This window comes from Nerophis lumbriciformis, linkage group LG01 (genome assembly GCF_033978685.3).
Source record: "Nerophis lumbriciformis linkage group LG01, RoL_Nlum_v2.1, whole genome shotgun sequence".
In the NCBI taxonomy this organism is placed as follows: Eukaryota; Metazoa; Chordata; class Actinopteri; order Syngnathiformes; family Syngnathidae; genus Nerophis; species Nerophis lumbriciformis.
Window position 1 is genome coordinate 57,872,501 of NC_084548.2, and position 14,151 is coordinate 57,886,651.

The window sequence follows — 14,151 nt, forward strand, 5'->3', positions numbered from 1 at the left end:
AAGGTAATGTGTCACACTCTTGTCACACACACCAATCTATCAAGGCGTGTTTGAGGTTACTGGGGCAAAGTGTGTCTGTCACACACACACACACACACACATGCACAAGCAGACAAGAACAGTTTTGTTGTTTTTTCCCCTCTGTTAGATACAAAGCTCAGCTTCTCCAAAGTGAGGCTGTCACCAGCTGCCACACACACACGCGCACGCATGCACGCACACACACAGGCTCCTTGGTTATGCAATATCAACACAATTGAAAGGTTTGATTGACAGAACAAATTAAAAAAATGCTGATTCATGTGTTGTCAAATGATTATCGCTGCAGTGACAGCAGCTGAGCAAACCTGTCACATATCATAACATTTTTGGGGAGAATGATTGAAAATAGGAGTCATTTTTATTATTATGAATTTAAAAAAAACAATTGGGCTCCAGCAAACAGGTGACCTTTTTAATGGAGTGTAATTCCTATGGACTTCACAAATTGTGTTTTTAAATAATCTATACTAGTATCATATGTGTATTTATTGTACAAACCCCGTTTCCATATGATTCGGGAAATTGTGTTAGATGTAAATATAAACGGAATACAATGATTTGCAAATCATTTTCAACCCATATTCAATTGAATGCACTACAAAGACAAGATATTTGATGTTCAAACTCATAAACTTTTTTTTTTTTTTGCAAATAATAATTAACTTAGAATTTCATGGCTGCAACACTTGCCAAAGTAGTTGGGAAAGGGCATGTTCACCACTGTGTTACATCACCTTTTCTTTTAACAACACTCAGTAAACGTTTGGGAACTGAAGAGACACATTTTGTAAGCTTGTCAGGTGGAATTTTTTCCCATTCTTGCTTGATGTACAGCTTAAGTTGTTCAACAGTCGTGGTATTTTAGGCTTCATAATGCGCCACACATTTTCAATAGGAGACAGGTCTGGACTACAGGCAGGCCAGTCTAGTACCCGCACTCTTTTACTATGAAGCCACGTTGATGTAACACGTGGCTTGGCATTGTCTTGCTGAAATAAGCAGGGGCGTCCATGGTAACGTTGCTTGGATGGCAACATATGTTGCTCCAAAACCTGTATGTACCTTTCAGCAATAATGGCGCCTTCACAGATGTGTAAGTTACCCATGTCTTGGGCACTAATACACCCAATACCATCACAAATGCTGGCTTTTCAACTTTGCACCTATAACAATCCGGATGGTTCTTTTCCTCTTTGGTCTGGAGGACACGACGTTCACAGTTTCCAAAAACAATTTGAAATGTGGACTCGTCAGACCACAGAACACTTTTCCACTTTGCATCAGTCCATCTTAGATGAGCTCAGACCCAGCGAAGCCGACGGCGTTTCTGGGTGTTGTTGATAAACGGTTTTCGCCTTGCATAGGAGAGTTTTAACTTGCACTTACAGATATAGCGACCAACTGTAGTTACTGACAGTGGGTTTCTGAAGTGTTCCTGAGCCCATGTGGTGATATCCTTTACACACTGATGTCGCTTGTTGATGCAGTACAGCCTGAAGGATCGAAGGTCACGGGCTTAGCTGCTTACGTGCAGTGATTTCTCCAGATTCTCTGAACCTTTTGATGATATTACGGAGCGTAGATGGTGAAATCCCTAAATTCCTTGCAATAGCTGGTTGAGAAAGGTTTTTCTTAAACTGTTCAACAATTTGCTCACGCATTTGTTGACAAAGTGGTGACCCTCGCCCCATCCTTGTTTGTGAATGACGGAGCATTTCATGGAATCTACTTTTATACCCAATCATGGCACCCACCTGTTCCCAATTTGCCTGTTCACCTGTGGGATGTTCCAAATAAGTGTTTGATGAGCATTCCTCAACTTTATCAGTATTTATTGCCACCTTTCCCAGCGTCTTTGTCACGTGTTGCTGGCATCAAATTTTAAAGTTAATAATTTTCACTTAAAAAAAAAAGTTTATCAGTTTGAACATCAAATATGTTGTCTTTGTAGCATATTCAACTGAATATGGGTTGAAAAGGATTTGCAAATCATTGTATTCCATTTATATTTACATCTAACACAATTTCCTAACTCATATGGAAACGGGGTTTGTATATATATACATGCATGCTTTAGCCCCTGCCTCGAAAGAAAATAATGTTTGCCTTGGTGCCCTAAAATATGAACCCTCCTTTAAGGCAACACTTGCCTTGACCTTAAAAAGTTAAAATTTGAGGCTTGTATATAGGAGTGTATGTGTGGGAGGGACACCTGGCAACACACTAGCAACATACTGGCAACATGACACCTGGCCTGTGTGTACATATATATATATATATATATATATATATATATATATATATATATATATATATATATATATATATATATATATATATATATATATATATTTACACACACACACACACACACTGTAAGCACTTAATCATTTTGCTGTCAGTGGTATTGCCCTTTTGATTTCAATACATTTAATATACAATATTTATATATCTATATCTATTATATGTAAAACTATTTGTTCCCCTAAAATTTAGTGGGTGTGGCCTATATACTCTCTATAGTCCGGAAAATACGGTAGTGCCGTAAAAACGATCTGCTTTGCAAAATGAGCAAGGTATTCATGTTTTTAACAAGAATAAGAGGAAATGTTCCTTCACTTTGTGTTTTGTACCTGCGATGTTGTTGCCAGTGGCAACGCTGACCCGTGTTGCTCCGTAAAAACACAAGTGAGGACGCCACGATCGTTATCGATAAACGATATTTGTTGACAAATTGTTGCACCGTTCAGACCGTGGCAGCCACATTTACTTCCTTTGAAACACTGCAGTGCGTGCAACATGAGGTTGTCTCGATACCAATATTTTGGTACCATTACCGGTACCAAAATGTATTTCGATACTTTTCAAAATAATATCATTCTATTATTTTGTCAACATTAATCTCCTTGTTCATTTACTGTTAATATCTGCTTACTTTCTGTTTTAACATGTTCTGTCTATACTTTTGTTCAAATCTAATAATCACTTATTCTTCTCTTCTTTGATACTGTACATAAGTTTAGGTGATACTACATATTTTTGTTTCAATCCAACACCAAGTAGTTACAGGTCAATACATTGGTCATAATTAAAGTCCTCCTGTATCCAGGGACGTATTTCATAACTTTATCAACAATAAAAAAGGACGAAAGACTTTGTCATAATAAAAAATATTGTTGGAATCATTGTATTATCGACTATGTACGCTATTGTACTTGGTATCATTACAGTCATGGCATGGCATTTGTTTACATTGAGGAGCGCTAGCTTGCTGTTAGCGGTGAGCTATTGTATCCTCCTACGGTGTGTAGTGAAGCATGTTTAGCTATTCCTCGTCCTGCAGGGATGATACTTGTAAGAAACATACTTTTGTCATGTCTGTGTGATCATGTTTTGTTTTAGTAATGTTCGGTTTAAATTTTGGACTTTTTGTGCACTTTTGTTTTGTTTTGTCTCCATAGCAACCATTAGTTTTCACCTGTCACGTCACGCACCTGTTTCACGTTTTGACTCACACACACCTGTCACCAATCATGTCACTGTTATTTAAGCATACGTTGTTCATCACTCGTCCTGCCTGCATTGTCATTATGTCACTCCGGTTCAGGTCTCGTTTTGACAAAAGTAAGTTTCCATGTCCATGTCCTAGTTTTTGTTTAAGATTAGCTTCACTTGCGTTTTAGGCACGCTTGCCTCTTTTTTTTGTTGTTGATTGTGGTTGTATTGTTTATGTTCGCGGTAGTGCATGATTTATGTTAAATAAATCCTAGCCTACCTTCACGCTGTTGTCCGTAGCCGTCTATCTTGCGTTGGAAGAACAACCCCCCAGCAAGCTGCGACCCCCACTTGACAGAATGCAGGCAGCATACGTTCTTCCGCAGACCGGCCACGAGGAGGTGATGGAGACGCACTGGCAAAAATGGAAGCCAGCCAGAAAGGCTTTTTCTCGCCAGCATAACGCGTTGTTCCCCCAAAATCTTCATCCGGACAACAAGATTCCACAACCAGCCCATTCTTCCTTCCCGCCACAGAAGACCCGTGCTGATGACGTCATCCCGCCCACTGGTGATGACGTCAGAAACCAAGATTTTTTTTTTGAGTCTATTTACACCCTCTGTCAGCCGCCCACTATGGACTTTGTTTCAAAGAAAAATCCTTTTGAGAAAATTGTCTCTAAATTTAGATTTTTTCAGACACAGTCTAAAGTGGGGGTAGGGAATAGACATTTTGGACAATTTAGTGGGGAGGAGTCTACCCCCCTACACCCACCCCTAAAGAAGATTCCAGACCGCGGGGAGCGCGTCTGGTATCCGCTCCTTGAGGGGGGGGCTAGGGCTGGGAACTGTACAGGTGGGGTGACTCAGCTTCGCCATGTCAAGCCGCAACCCCCAGCTAGACCACCTTCACCTGCACCAGTAGCTCCACGACGCCAAGCTCCGGTACCAGCTCCACGACGCGAAGCTCCGGTACCAGCTCCACGACGCCAAGCTCCGGTACCAGCCCCACGACGCCAAGCTCCGGTACCAGCCCCACGACGCCAAACTCCGGTACCAGCTCCACGATGCCAAGCTCCGGTACCAGCTCCACGACGCCAAGCTCCGGTACCAGCTCCACGACGCCAAGCTCCGGTACCAGCTCCACGACGCCAAACTCCGGTACCAGCTCCACGACGCCAAGCTCCGGTACCAGCTCAACAAGTCCAAGACCAAGACCCTCCACGCCAAGCCCAAGACCAAGACCTTCCACGCCAAGACCCTCCACGCCAAGTGCCGCCAGTCGCAGCTCCACGACGCCAAGTGCCGCCAGTCGCAGCTCCACGACGCCAAGTGCCGCCAGTCGCAGCTCCACGACGCCAAGTGCCGCCAGTCGCAGCTCCACGACGCCAAGTGCCGCCAGTCGCAGCTCCACGACGCCAAGTGCCGCCAGTCGCAGCTCCACGACGCCAAGTGCCGCCAGTCGCAGCTCCACGACGCCAAGTGCCGCCAGTCGCAGCTCCACGACGCCAAGTGCCGCCAGTCGCAGCTTCACGACGCCAAGACCCGCCATGCCAAGACCAAGACCAAGACCCGCCATGCCAAGACCAAGACCCGCCATGCCAAGACCAAGACCAAGACCCGCCATGCCAAGACCAAGACCCGCCATGCCAAGACCAAGACCCGCCATGCCAAGACCAAGACCCGCCATGCCAAGACCAAGACCCGCCATGCCAAGACCAAGACCCACGCCAAGACCAAGACCTATACCAAGACCCACGCCGAGCTTCGCCGCCTGACGCGCCACGCCGAGCTTCGCCGCCTGACGCGCCACGCCGAGCTTCGCCGCCTGACTCACCACGCCAAGCCACGCCTGCCACGATGACGACGCGCCTGCCTCCTCGTCGGCCACGGATATGGCCGCTACCTGGTCGCCCGCCACGCCAAGTGCGCCCACCTCCCAGTCGGCCACGAATGTGGCCATTCCCTGGGCGCCCGCCTCGCCTGCTGCAGCGGCGTTCCACTCGCCGCCGCCACCTAACTCTGCCCCGCTGGATACGGGGACACGTGGCCTGGCGACCCACCGCCATGTCCCCCTCCCGCCCTCCCATGACTCTTGTTGATATTGTTTTTGGACATCTGGGATCTGTCCGTAAGGGGGGGATTCTGTCATGTCTGTGTGATCATGTTTTGTTTTAGTAATGTTCGGTTTAAATTTTGGACTTTTTGTGCACTTTTGTTTTGTTTTGTCTCCATAGCAACCATTAGTTTTCACCTGTCACGTCACGCACCTGTTTCACGTTTTGACTCACACACACCTGTCACCAATCATGTCACTGTTATTTAAGCATACGTTGTTCATCACTCGTCCTGCCTGCATTGTCATTATGTCACTCCGGTTCAGGTCTCGTTTTGACAAAAGTAAGTTTCCATGTCCATGTCCTAGTTTTTGTTTAAGATTAGCTTCACTTGCGTTTTAGGCACGCTTGCCTCTTTTTTTTGTTGTTGATTGTGGTTGTATTGTTTATGTTCGCGGTAGTGCATGATTTATGTTAAATAAATCCTAGCCTACCTTCACGCTGTTGTCCGTAGCCGTCTATCTTGCGTTGGAAGAACAACCCCCCAGCAAGCTGCGACCCCCACTTGACAACTTTATTTGTCGCCGTGGAGGCAATGATTCGTGATTTAGAAGTAGCTAAAACACTGGCGACTGCGAATTGACGTTAGCCGCTAGCTAGCTAGCCTTGTTTAAAACACTTCTTCCAGAGCTGCGCTTCAGTGTGAAAAGCTTCACCTATGTCGTTTGTTTTTAAGCCAAAATGTGTCTGTTCTCTCCCATATGTATATACGTATATACACTGTGTCTGCTTGTAAGTACACCGAGCGTATGCATTGCCTAACATGCGCTTCTTGCTCGTTTTGCCAGCAATGTTTGGAAAAAAATAAAAATACCGGTATTTTTCAGGAGAAATATAGTACCGTTTTTAATTCATTAGTACGTCGCTTTATTAGTACTGGTATACCGTACAACCCTAGTGCGACGTCATGACGCCATGTCCGCACGCGAGTCAGATTGCATTCACATTGGAAATCAAATTTCTTTTTGTAATGTGAACGGCCACTAAAAAGATCAAGATTTGACAAAAAAAAATGGGAATGGGACATCCAATCTTGACGTAGCCCAAAGTTTGGATTGGACAGTTGACGTGCGTGTTTGAGTGGCGCTCGGATAATTTACATTTGCCAAAATGTGCGGGAAAGTTGTCAATCACGCATAAATCGGGGGATTGGTTGAATTTGCGCAAATTGTTGCAATGGTGAATTTGCCTGTAATTGGCCGATCACATACTCTTTCACGTAAAATCCTGGCCGATCGTGAAGTACACAACAATACTGAACATCGAACGCTACTTTACGTAAGGGTGTGTGTGTTTGATACAAGGTGTGTCTTCTGTTACACAATATGTGGACAAAAGGCTGCCAGTGGGGCCCCGTGTGTGTGTGTGTGTGTGTGTGTGTGTGTGTGTGTGTGTGTGTGTGTGTGTGTGTGCACGTGTCCGCACCAGTGGATGTTAGAATGTGTGTGTGTGAGAGAGACAGGATGGGTGGGGTGATAACAGCCTTCTCGGTAGAAGATTGTCTGCATGTCCTGAAGCCCTCGCGGTTTTACTTCCTCTGTCTGAAAACCAAAAATTGCTTTTTTTTGTGCTCAAATCGTCTACCAACTCAGACAAATTGAGGCACTGAGAGAAACAAGCATGTTCACTTTCTCATATTGGTCTGAAAGGGTGACCACTTTTGAACTTAGTTTAGAGGAGACGATAGCGTGGTCTGCTCACACACGCCACCTGGTGGTTGTTTGAGCGCACTGCAGCTCGTCCTGGCTAAACGATCCGACCACCGCGCCGTAATGCGTCAGCCACACGCAGGATTCTCACAGGAATGAGGCAAAAAACGATCCAAACCTACTGTGCGTTCTGCACAACGCCTTTATCTTCTATTTGTGCTCTCCTTCTTCATCAGAGGCTTTATCAGGAAGGCAACAAACTTGTCAGAAAGGTTACATCCGTTCGACTCCGCTGGAGAGACGCCAAAAAGGCCTAAGAGGAGCTTCCTGTTTTCTTCATCTCGGGGAATCGAGCTCATGGCCGAGGTGAAACTCGCCTCAGGAACAGTTTCTGAGAGGCGGACTTTGCTCACAGTGTCACTTTACAGCAGAGGTGTCTAATCGTTTTCCACTGAGGGCCGCACTGAAAAATCAAAGCATGCAGGGGCCATTTTGATATTTTTCATTTTCAAAACCAATACAATATATGTAGATATTTTTTTTTTTTACTTTTAAAGCTCCTCCCAAGTTGGGTCCTGGGGACCAGGGAGGGTCTCAGTCATAAAATTGTCAAGCATAAGTTATATATAATTTTTTAATTTAACACTTAAATCTCTCAATCAGTGATTCTGCCCGATACATCTCCATCTAGTGGTAGGACAAAGAAATCACGTGATTAAATATTCAAACACAGTGATACTGTTCAAACTGTGTGTAATGTTACAGTGTTAAAATATGAAATATACTTGTTAGTAGAGATGTCCGATAATATCGGCCTGCCGATATTATCTGCCGATAAATTCGTTAAAATGTAATATCGGAAACTATCGGTATCGTTTTTTTTTTTTATCGGTATCGGGTTTTTTTTTGGTTTTTTTAATTAAATCAACATAAAAAACACAAGATACACTTAAACCAACCCAAAAAACCTCCCTCCCTCATTCACACAAAAGGGTTGTTTCTTTCTGTTATTAATATTCTGGTTCCTACATTATATGTCAATATAGATCAATACAGTCTGCAAGGGATACAGTCTGTAAGCGCACATGATTGTGTGTGCTGCTGGTCCACTAATAGTACTAACCTTTAACAGTTAATTTGACTAATTTTCATTAATTACTAGTTTCAATGTAACTGTTTTTATATTGTTTTACTTTCTTTTTTATTCAAGAAAATGTTTTTAATTTATTCATCTTATTTTATTTTATACATTTTTTTTTTAAATTACCTTATCTTCACCATACCTGGTTGTCCAAATTAGGCATAATAATGTGTTAATTCCACGACTGTTGATATCGGTATCGGTAATTAAAGAGTTGGACAATATCGGATATCGGCAAAAAGCCATTATCGGACATCCCTCCTTGTTAGATAAAACCTCTGTCTTGTTTTTAATGACTATTTAGGCCTATTATGCTACTGTATATTAATGGTGGCACTTGGAGAACCACTGGTCTTGATCAACTTAAAGATCTACTATATCTGTCGATATAAAGTTATTTTTTTGTGTTGTATGCCCCCAAAACCCTGTTTTTATGGCAAACACACAATACATTTTGTAAATACAAATGTTCAAATTCAAATATTTGATGTGATGTATTTGGAGCCTTAAGTAGGACGATAATTCATAACATTGACTTTAATTCATTAATATTTTTGGAGCCATGGGTAGTTCCACTAAAATTCTTGTGGATCCAAAAGGGCCCCCTTTACAAACGTGTGGAAAAAAAGGTCATTCATTTTTATTTTTTATTTTTTACTTTTAATGCATAAGTCTCTCTTGGAGCTTTAAATAGGTCAATAATTCCTAACACTGTTGATTTTATTTCAATATAATTTTTTTGGTCAAAGACCGTTTGAAAAGAAAAAAAAAGCCCCACTAAAATTCCTGGGCATCCAAAACGGCACATCAATAACATACATTCTACATTTTTTAACTTGTAAGTGTCTTGATCAACTTCAAGGTTGGCAAGTATGCTTGTGACATTTTTGCTTTCAGCGAGGATAACTTTCTTGACGCCAGCCGTCATCTTCAGCCACGGCTTCCCCTCCCAGTCGTTGTCTGCCAGCGTTTCCTGTGTCACGGCTTACAGGATGTCCTTTACAAACAAACACGGTTCTCGAGCTAGCAACACCACATTTAAAAAATATATATTTATATTTCCTTCATTTGCACTTTAAAGAAACAGCGTGTGTGTTTACAAAAAACAAGCGCTCTTATAAAACCAGAGTGACAAAAAGGCAGTTTAAAAGCGTGTCAATCTTGGGTATTCTAGAAAATGCCACTAACCACAGTTGCCGTTTCCTTAAACAGGAAGCAATTCTTGCTTTGACCGCATAATGCGACTTAAGACTGGCTGACTGTAAGAGACAAACAGTTTCTGGTATGGCGCTCAACTGGTTGCCTAGCTCAACAACCCCACCACCACCACCACCACCACCAAAAACCTGTTTTCTTTGCGCTTTCTTAAGTGGGGAGGGTGAATAGAGCCGCGCCCTGCCTGTGACCCGGCGTTGGCCTCTGCTTGTCTTACTGAGGGGCCCTTGGTGGCGAAAAGGGAGGCGCCCTGTGTGTCCATAAAGGGTGTGCGCTGCTCACCTCCCGTCGCCTCGGAGCATACCTGTACACAAACTACTCTCATGCTTCTCGTGTACTACTTGTACTTCCGGCTGTGAGGACAAAGAAGGTTACTCGGGGAACACAGGGCGGAATATACTGTAGGTCTGGTGTGTCCAAACTTTTTGACTTGGGGGCCGCATTGGGCTGAAAAAGTAACTATATATATATATATATATATATATATATGTATATATATATATATATATATAGCCAATACATATGTGTACCGTATTTTTCGGAGTATAAGTCGCACCGGAGTATAAGTGGCACCGGCCGAAAATGCATATTAAAGAAGGAAAAAAACATATATAAATCGCACTGGAGATAAGTCGCATTTTTTGGGGAAATTTATTTGACAAATAGACATTTGAAAGGCAATTTAAAATAAATAAAGAATAGTGAACAACAGGCTGAATAAGTGTCCGTTATATGACCAACTGAGAACGTGCCTGGTATGTTAACGTAACATATTATGGTAAGAGTCATTCAAATAACTACAACATATAGAACATGCTATACGTTTATCAAACAATCTGTCACTCCTAATCGCTAAATCCGATGAAATCTTATACGTCTCGTCTCTTACGTGAATGAGCTAAATAATATTATTTGATATTTTACGGTAATGTGTTAATAATTTCACACATAAGTCGCTCCAGAGTATAAGTCGCACCCCCGGCCAAACTACGAAAAAAACTGCGACTTATAGTCCGAAAAATACGGTACATATTATATTCATATAATGGATATATAATTGGATATTAAGTATGTAAAAGTCTGATTTCTACCTTGTGTAGTTCCGTGACGACCTCCTTAAAGTTTTGTAATCAATCAGTAATATCAAGCAGCTAAAATGCGCCAAACATGGATAAGTGTGGAGAGTGTTTAGTATTTTTCCCATCATGTACACCCCGCCTTCCACCCATGCGCAGCTGGGATAGGCTCCAGCACCCCCCGCGACCCCAAAAAAGGGACAAGCGGTAGAAAATGGATGGCTGGATGGATGCTTCGTAATGGATTAAAATGGGTACACAATAACTAAACAAAAGTAAAAGCTACTTATCGACTAGGGGTGTCAAAAATATTTTTGATTTTCAAATTAATAGCTATTCTTATTTGTAACAATTTTTAATCGATTCAAAAATGTCAAAAATCGTCTTTTTTTTTTACTGCGTCCTTACCAGCCACTAAGACAAATCATATTGTTGATGTAGATGATCTATATATGCTGTACAGATTTACTTTAGAAAAGAGAAGTGTTGGATACTTATCTTCTTGCCTTGTTTGTATTTGACTTTATTAACTGTTTGGGTAGAATTGTATCAAACAAAACCAGTTTTCTTTTAAGTAATACAGAAATGTATAACAGCTGGTCATTTATTTAATGGAGGAATGTAGTTAATCATAGAACAAAACAAAAGTAGTAGAAGTTTAAAAAAAAACAAAAAAAAACGTATTTTCAATATCATTACAATTTTGCAACATGGACTCACATGACATAGTATCGATTACTATTATGTGACTTTTAAGAAAGTGTAAACTCACAAAAGTTGTTTACGGTGAAGAGAAGGCACTAAGTGTATTTGTGTTTTGTCACCGATTTGAGACATTTTCAACATTTAAGTGCAGATCAAATTCAGTCATGATTAATCTATTTAGCACATTATGAATGGAAATCAAACTGATCAACATTTCGTTAGTAGGTGACAGTTCTAATTTTGGCAACTCCTTCCTCCCACCAACTTTTCATTGAAGCAAGTAAATATCAAAAAGAGTGTTTAGTCATTCTAAAACCATGCAACCTGTTATGTGAAGAGCCTAATTATGTGGCTTTCAATGACATCACTTTGATCTGGAAACTTTTTCTACACTCTGCACATGACATCTAAAAGTCTGTAACATGTTCAAATCAGGGTTATTGTGACCAAAATGATCACGGTTATTATTATTATTATCACGGTCTTGTTGAATGTGTTGAAAAATATAAAAAACATTTACACACAATATTCTTTCTTGGTAGAAGGAGCTAATAAACATTGTTCTAACTTTCCTCAAAGTCATATTAGGTGGCAGACTATATGATACATTTTGCGATTCTTGAGTCACAATACGATACAGTATTGCGATATATTTTGATATTTTACATAGTTGACTCATTTATCTAAAATGAAGCTTGAAGTATACATGTTCTAGTGCTGGACAATATGGCTAAAAACTTTATTGTGTGTTTTAAATCGCTCAATATCAATGAATTTTGTTTGTTTCGTTTTTTTTAAAAACGATCAATCGTAACAAAATAAGTAATGAACGAAAAGGAGCAGAAAGAAGTAAAGCTTACATCTGCCCCCTACTCATAGTTACATTTATTGTTCAGACTAGCTATTCATAACAAACATATTTCATAATGTACAACAAAATAAACAATAAATTACTTCCAAATCATATCATCATCATGATTTTTATGTTTCTTAAAAAAAACAGTAGTAGATTTTGATTGGTTTATTTTATTATGATTTGCCAGGAGAAAAATATAAATGTAAACAATTTTATTTGAAATGTAACTTCTTTTGATTACAATCCCCTCAGCTATCAAGGCAGAAAGGAAATGTCAACACAAGCATGGAAAACACTCCAACAATGTAAACAAAATAGTAAAATTGCATTGAACACTTAACAATAAGCTCTTAAAATGAAGGTGTGAAAATCATGAATATGTAAGAAATGCTTCATAAACTGTAAGAAAATAGTGCAAAGTGTGATAATGTAAACATAGAGAAACCTGAGAAGGACTATTTTCTGCTTAGTTTAGAGGCAGGAAGTTACAGAAGTGCTCTAAAGGGTGAGCGCGGCTAATGTGGTGTGGTATTAGCGCTCTTGCTCATCATTTTCAGACCACATTGGTCTGACTACGGTCACTTTGGAAAAAATCTAAAAAAGTGCCATACTGTCCAGGTGACTTTTCCTCTTTTCTCCACAATTTCTTCATTTTTACTTTCTTTTCTCACTCCATGCTAAGAATCAACCGCTCGACAACAAGATGGCGCAACATATTATTTGGCATGATAATTAGAATAAAACTTTTTCAAAACAAGTTACAGGTCACTTTTTTACAAAGCCATTAAACTTTAAGTACTTTCTATTTAGCATTCTCATGTTGATAGTTCACCATTAAAAACGTTTGGGAAAGCAATCGAATGTTTCCTCAAACTGACACATTGGTGACATTCGCAACTGCCACAACACATTCATTTACCATCATTCAAATATTACAACTATGATATGAATAAAGCAATTATCAAAATTACACCATAGCCGAAATCAAGGTAGCATAACTACAAACATGGCAGATTCAAGCATAAAATAAAATTAGAACCAAAAACAACAAATGCAGAAACACACATTTTTACAATGGAGTTCAGGGTGCGCATCGCGCCGTCAACCAATTGTAAGCACAGCACAAAACTCTAACTACAAAGATGATGGTCAAGTTGACTTAAGTCTTTGCATCTTACCGTTTCGTTCATTTATCCGTTGAGTGGATAATTTACAAAGAAAGAAGGTATAGTGCATCAGTCTGCCACCATCTGCTGCCAGCCACAACTAGAGCAGCCGATTGCTCGCACCTGCGCTGGTTGGAGTAGCGGCAGCCAGTCCAGACTGTGTTTAAACTCAGCTGACGCGTCATCTTCATGCACTGTCATGCGCGACGTGGGTTACACTTGAATTGTTTTTGCGACATCCAGTGGACAGATTTAGAACAGCAGTTTCTTTAATTAAAAAAAATGCAGCTCATTTTTATACTTGGCAAAATGACTGTACGTTTGACACCCCTGTCCTAAATGTTAAATCAATAATCCATCATTTATCCCATGATGAGGGAAGCATATCTGCAGCAAAGTAGGAAATCCTTCCAATCACCTGTGTGTCGATCTTTTACTCGGTGGAACTTTAGAATCCCACCAAGAGAATGTCTTTCATGTTCAAACATGTCTTTATTTCCACCCACATCCGTAGTTCCAGTACTCTACAGCACCACTTCCAGGAAAAGTCCAGAGACGTTAGCAGACAAAACAGAGAAGAGCTGCTGCCACAAGCTGGGCTAAAGGGCGAAGATGGGCGATAAAAATACGATGTCACACTGCGTGTAGTGTTCCACCATCCACGGTAGGACTTGGCACCATGCCGTACAC

At 41.0% G+C, this 14,151-nt stretch overlaps 1 protein-coding gene across 1 annotated transcript in view; it reads right to left on the minus strand.

Annotated features, from left to right (window-relative positions):
• The window catches only part of skia (v-ski avian sarcoma viral oncogene homolog a), a 184,249-nt gene that overhangs the window by 27,040 nt on the left and 143,058 nt on the right, over positions 1-14,151 (minus strand). The window lies entirely within an intron of this gene.